Source organism: Sphaerodactylus townsendi, linkage group LG07 (genome assembly GCF_021028975.2).
Source record: "Sphaerodactylus townsendi isolate TG3544 linkage group LG07, MPM_Stown_v2.3, whole genome shotgun sequence".
Lineage (NCBI taxonomy): Eukaryota > Metazoa > Chordata > Lepidosauria > Squamata > Sphaerodactylidae > Sphaerodactylus > Sphaerodactylus townsendi.
Window position 1 is genome coordinate 114717917 of NC_059431.1, and position 7348 is coordinate 114725264.

Consider the following 7348-nt stretch of genomic DNA (forward strand, 5'->3'; position numbering starts at 1 on the left):
GCTGGTGTGTGTGGGAGTGTACAGGCTAATCTGAATTCCCCAGATAAGACTCCACAGCTCAGGCGGCAGAGCTGGGAATCAAACCCGGTTCCTCCAGATTAGATATACGAGCTCTTAACCTCCTACGCCACTGCTGCTCCCTAGCAGGCTCTATGATATCATATCCTGCTGTGGTTATGATAGCGGAGTCAGAAATGAATGATTCCTTTTCTGATCTTACATTCTAATAAAGGTGAAAGTTAGACAGGAATAAGTTGTATTCGGTAGAAAGTAGGAATTGCAGTTGTATTTTGTATTTGTGTCTGTATGGAACCTCCTTTGCTCAAGGCAGGAATCCGCCCCTGCTCCACCTGGGCATGTCCCTTTCATGTACAAAAACCATGAATGGACCTTTAACAAAGGGAACCCCCGGAAGAAGCACATCCATCTGCCTTAGTCACACCAATAGGCAGATAAGGGGGTCGTCGTCGTTAGGTTTCGTTTCCTGACCTCACTCACCCAAAGGACTCTTTTGTGTTTTTCCCGCCCGTGCCTACGTCATCGCCTCGCCCTGCTTCGGCCGCGAAATTCAAGAAGGGACTGCCCTCCGGACTCTAATTGGTTCCTATGTATCTGTAAATGAATGGTTGTAGGCTGTCCTGTATTCCCCCGGATTCCCGGGGCGGGAGAAAGTGTATTTAAGTTGTTGTACAGCTGCTAGACAGTGGCAGTTGCCGTGGTGCGGAGGTACTGACGCGTAGGTCAGCATCTCAATAAACTCATTTTCATTTTTCACTATTCTCGCTGTGTTGGGTCCTGTTTCGGTTCCTCTGCGCTGCTGAGAGCAGGTTGATCTGGGAGAATAAAAATTACCCAGGCAGCGCGGTAACAGTTACTCTACTCGGCAGGTTTCACCCCTAATTCTCCAGGTCCCTTGCAGTGCAGGTCCAGGAAGGGGTGGCAGCTGAGAAGGCATCCCTGCCCACCCCACCGCATGCCCCATAGAGTGATAATTTGGCTGGCTCGTCTTGGGGAGCTTGCTGGCTTCTCTCTCACAAGGAGACAAACACAGGACAGGCCCCGGGAGTACATATAAAAGTATCCTAAGGCTATTTGATCCCTAACCTTTGACGGCAGGGGTCCTCAACCTTGAGCCCGTGGGCACCTTTGAAATACTTACATGCTGCGATGGGCGCAGCCACAAAATGGCTGCCGCAGGAGGCAGAGCCAGCCATAAAAATGGCTGCCACAGCTTCAGTCCAGCAGCAAAGATCCTTGAGTCGTGGCGGCAGCGGTTGCAAAATAATGTTGTTGTTTTTTAAATCTGCACAGTTAATCGAATTTCCAATGGCCAATCAGAAGCTTTTCTTGGGGGAAAAAACTGCATCTGTCCTCCTGCGCTGTCTAAAAATACTTGACAGTTGCCGGGAGAAGCGTCAGTGGGCACCCCAGATACTGACCAGGAACCGTTGCTTCAAAATGGGAATGATGCGGTCTCGAGGTCATTGTGAAGATAAAACAGGGGAGGGGGGATAGGGATGTGAGATTTCATGGAGCCCTTGAACTTAAGTTGCAGCCACAAAGTATGTTTTGGATGGACTTCTGAAAGGGGGAAATGATGCAAAGAAGGCCCCGCTGGGAATCCTTGTGTAAGGAGCCCTTAATGACTCTCAACAACCATGGACTCATCGAAAAAGGGGCAGGATGAAAACACACCAAATAAATAAATGAATGAGGAAGACACCCCTCTGAACAATGTGGCGGCCATAGTCTGAGGCAGCATAGGCCTCTGAAAACTAGTGAAAAGGTACTCTGAAAACTACTCAAGGTAGTAGTTACTAGGTCAAAACGTACTCTGAGAACTATTCAAAGCTACTCTGAAAACTACTTAGGACACACTACAGTAGTCTATCCCTGGAATCCACCAAAGCATGGAGCTAGGTCCAGATTTACCCTCTCCAGAAAGGAGAGCAGCAGTGGCGTAGGAGGTTAAGAGCTCGTGTATCTAGTCTGGAGGAACCGGGTTTGATTCCCAGCTCTGCCACCTGAGCTGTGGAGGCTTATCTGGGGAATTCAGATTAGCCTGTGCACTCCCACACACGCCAGCTGGGTGACCTAGGACTAGTCACAGCTTCTTGGAGCAATCTCAGCCCCACCTACCTCACAGGGTGTTTGTTGTGAGGGGGGAAGGGCAAGGAGATTGTCAGCCCCTTTGAGTCTCCTGCAGGAGAGAAAGGGGGGATATAAATCCAAAACTCTTCTTCTTCTTCATCCAGCAGCTACCCAAACTGCAAACCTACAGGACACAACCATGTTCCCCAAAAGATGGTCATCTACTCCTGGAAACGATACGTCCCCGATCAACAGTACTTCCATGCTATCCAGATTAAATTAGTTCTGCACCTGTCTTTCTTGCCTCGGTGAACAAGTCATCGCAGCAACAACAACCATTCCACTGAAATAAAACCAAGCGACTTCCAGACGCTTCCCCAGGCAAAATTAAAAATACCATAACGATCATTTAAAATATCTCACGATAAATTCACCTTGCAAGTTGAACGGCTGATGACTCAGAGCGGAGTAGGTGGCGTGCCGTGCTTACATCAGCATGCCTCATCATGTTTTTATCTTTACGGCCGAGGCAACAAACCTTGCCATTTGGAAAGTAATAAACTTCTCCCTGTCTGACGAAAGAATAGTAATTTATCCTGACCTGACCTTCCTGGGAAACAAGATATAACGGTCCACATTGCTTTCGTTCTCAGACTCGGGGCATCATCCCAGGGTCCCTTGGCTTGTGACCTTCAGATTCTGGGAATTTACAACTGCCCCTTGAAGATCCCCCACCATCATGGCCCTTTGGATCTTCCTGTTTGCAGCAGGAAGAAACATTTTCAGACGCTTGGCAGTCTTCCTCTCTGTCCTTTGAAGTGTGACATTCTATACCAGTGATAGCGAACCTTTTCGAGTGCCCAAATTGCAACCCCAAACCCACTTATTTATCGCAAAGTGCCAACACGGCAATTTAACCTAAATACTGAGGTTTTCGTTTAGAAAAAACGGTTGGCTCCGAGGCGTGCGCTACTCAGGAGTAAGCCTGGTGGTAGTCGGTGGCTTTGCTTTGAAGCAACCGTGCAACTCTTCCAACGGGTGAATCATGACCCTAGGAGGGTTTACTCAGAAGCAAGCCCCACTGCCAGCAACCGAGCTTACTTCCAGGTAAAGGATTGTGCTTTAGTTCTTCACATGAAAATCAGTGGGGTTTAACAGCGCTTATCAGGGTTACCTACACTGCTTCCCCAAAATGAGGTCTTAGGTTTAATGCTAATAATCGAGCCCAGCGGCCCAAGCCAGCCTAGATATTGCAGGGGGGGGACTCTATTTGCGCGAGCCCACAGAGAGGGCTCTGAGTGCCACCTCTGGCACCCGTGCCATAGGTTCGCCACCACTGTTCTATACTCTATCTCACCAAATGATCTCAGGAGATTTTGAATTCGTCCTGTCGCCATTTCCGACTCGCAGAGATGCTCCCGTTGAGTCCGAGGGCCCATTGCCCAATCAGATCCAGAGAGAGAGTTGCTATTACTGTCCATGCTGGAATCTAAGCTGCTCTTCCTTTACATACAAACATGCATCTCTGCCACCAGCCTGCCGCTGAATCGCTACCCCAATGGACCCTGAGACAATAATGAAGACCAACTGAGGAGTTATTTTCACCATTTATGAAGACAAATTATGGTTCCTCTCTGCCGAAATGACAGGGGTCTGCAACCTGCAGCCCTCCAGATGTTAATGAACTGCAATTCCCATCAGCTTGGCCAATTGGCCACGCTGGCAGGGGCTGATGGGAATTGTAATTCATTAACATCTGGAGAGCCGCAGATTGCAGACCAAACATTAACTGGATCCCCCACCCATGATGACGCATATAATTTCCCTTAGCTCTTCCCCCCCTCCTGATCTCTGCATTACTTTTTAAAAATCCCCCCCTCTGTCGTCCCCCCCCCCTCTTTTTAGGGGATTTTAAGCTGTTGGACGCCACCTGTTGTTCGTAATGGAAGTAAAATTCCAAGTAAAATTAGAACCCTTCGAGGGAGGGCGGTATACAAACCTTAATAATAATAATAATAATAATAATAATAATAATAATAATAATAATAATAATAATAATAATAATAATAATAATAATAATAATAATAATAATAATAATAATAATAAAAAAAATTCAGGGTGGTCAGATTCTCTGTTCTGCACTACCTGCCTTTAGGTGACAACCATCTTTCCCCCTTAACATGTTTTCTTGCATTCTTAATTGCAGATAAGAAAGATTTTCTCGAAGTCTTTAAATCGGCCTCGTTCCTGACCAGGTATTAGAAGCTGTCACAAGGTTGCCGCATGCTCAGTTTACAGGAGCCGGGGAAAGCCCACCAGACAGATCCTTTATTATGAGGAAATGTGATCTCTTCTCTTCAGCTGCCTCGAGTCGGGCCGCCTACTGAAATATTTAGCTCAGGGCAAACAGATGTTCAGCAGCTCTTCTTGTGTCTTCGGCCGCCTATGAAAGCCACTAAATTGCTCGAGTAACGCCAGGCTCAAAATTCAATGCTTCTGAACGGCTGAGCTTCATTCTTCTGTACTCTTGAGAGGCTGACCCACACAATGAAGGGAAGCGGGGATGTAAAAGATGCTCTCCGGTGACATGGAATAAAGAACGGCTGCCGCATCACACTCCACACAAGTGTGATTTGTGTGCGCGCCTCTTGGGGCACGGTGCCTTGTCACAGTGGAACACAATGCCAGTTAGATCGGCAGCTGAGACTTCTTCTGAACCGCAGTCGGGCATAAGGCGTCTCGAGGACACCAATTTGTCCCCGCTGCACTGAAAATCTTCAATGCAAAGATAATCCCTCAACTATTATATGGAGCCCCAATATGGTTCCCCGAAATTAAATCACCTTATGAGTCAGTACAGGGATACTTTTTGCGAAGAATTTTAGGGTCACCAAGGTGTGTCCCATATGACACCCTATGCAGAGAAACTGGACAAAATAGTATGGAACTGATGGCATGGACAAGAGTACTTAAGTACTGGACCCAAATTCATTTTGAGCCCAGACCCAATAGTTTTATAGATCAACTCTTATCCAAGAATCTACACTCTCTGTAGAGAATGGTTGGCTGACATAGATAAGAAACTTAACAACATGGGCTTAACAGCTGACCCAGTTCCAAACTATGTCTGCCATCAGAATTCATAATGAAATTAAATCTGTTTTAGTTGAACGAGAGAAACTGAGAATGTTGCAGGAGGGAAAAGCTGCTCCCCACAGGCCTTGGGAATTGTCCGATCAGATTACTGGTGCCAACTATCTGTACATTCTGTGCAACCCAAACTAGCGCCAGAGTGTACACTTTGGCTCGTTTTAATGCTCTACCACCTAGCACGCTATGACTCTTGCTTGCAGGTATAATAACACTTCCTTATATGAGAACAGAGTTATGTCAATGTAACATGGCCGTTGTTGGAGGCAGAGTTCAACATGTACTATTGGAGTGTCCAATATCTGACGATCCTATCACGCTCCATGTACATCTGTCCATTGGTAGAGAGCTCAAACGCTGTCAGGTTACCATCTGTGATGAACTTTCTACTCAATGGGTCCTGTGATCTTGTATGTGAGAATGTTACCTGCCAAGTTTTTTGAGGGCACACCTATTTGGTTCAGGGCGCCAATCGTATCACCACCCGATAGTAGTAAAGCAGTTTAATTAATTTATATGTGTGCGGTTTACAAGGCGTGGTTGTGAACGTTTAACATTGTTTTAATGTATTTAATGTATTTAATGTTTTAATGCATTTTAATGTTTTAATGTCTCAGTTAGTAGATAAATGCCTCTTTTCTACTTTTCTACTAACTCTGTAGTTTATAATGCCAATAAAGGCTTTGGAATTGGATAAGGCGTCTCGGGAAACCTCTGCAGCAGCGCCAATGCCGGGAGCTGGCAAACTCAACAAACAGCACGCGCATGCTTGTAAATGAAGGCCCAATTTTCACACAAGACTATAATGTTGCTTCCGTCACCCTGGCCCTATCTGGGTTTACGTGTGTGTAATGTTTACATGCGCATGGGCACAACACGGTGGAGCATGCCATCTTGTTGAGGCGCTTGGAGGCAGAAGAAGAAGAGTTTGGATTTATACGTCGTTGTTTTCTCCTGCAAGGAGGGTGAAGGCGGCTCACAGACTCCTTTTCCTTTCCTCTCCCCACAACAGACCCCTTGTGAGGTTGGCGGGGCTGAGAGAGTTCTGAAAGAATTGCGGCAGGCTCAAGGTCGCCCAGTAGGCTTCAGGCAGAGGAGCAGGGAAGCAAATCCAGTTCTCAAGATAAAGAGTCTGCCACTCAAGTGGAGGAGTGGGGAATCAAACCCGGTTCTCTAGATTAGACTCCACTGCTCTCAACCACTACGCCATCCTGGCTCAAGGGTTGTGCATTGGACTGGTTCAAATCATTCCTCACAGATCAAAGGACTGGCGTGGGAGACGGGTTGCCATTCGTGTGGGTCCTACCCTGTTGAGTTCCACAGTGTGTAATCGTATCCCCCGTGCTCTTCAATCTCTATGTAAAGCCTTTAGGCCAGGAAAGTCAAACATGCAGTCCAGTGGGCAGATCCAGCCTCTTCAGAGGGTTTATCAGGACTGAGCCACACCTGAGCCTCTTCAGAGGGTTCATCAGGACTGAGCCAAAACAGGAGCAGCAGTGGCGTAGTGGTTAAGAGCAGGTGTACTCTAATCTGGAGGAACTGGGTTTGATTCCCCGCTCTGCTGCTTGAGCTGTGGAGGCTTATCTGGGGAATTCAGATTAGCCTGTACACTCACACACACACAGCTGGGCGACCTTGGGCTAGTCACAGCTTTTCGGAGCTCTCTCAGCCCCACCCACCTCACAGGGTGTTTGTTGGGAAGGGGGAAGGGCAAGGAGATTGTAAGCCCCTTTGAGACTCCTATAGGAAAGGGGGGGGGGATGTAAACCCAAACTCTTCTTCTCTCCCTTGTCCCTGAGCTCACCAGGCCAAAACTGGAGAAAGGGGGGGGTGCTTCACCTGGCTCGTGGGCATAAGTTGTCTCAAAGGGTTCTGATCTGGGCTGGCGAGCCTGTGGGGACTCACCAGCCAAACCAACCACCCCTCCCCTGCCCAGCCAAGGCCCATTTATGTCATATCCAGCCCTCGGAACAAATGAGTTCAACCCCCCAGTCTTGGCCACATAATTTGGCTGTCATCAGTTTGAAGATGACACACAGCTATATATGGCCTTATCCAAATCTCCTGGTGATGCAGCAGAGACCCCAACTCGCTGCTGAGATGAAAT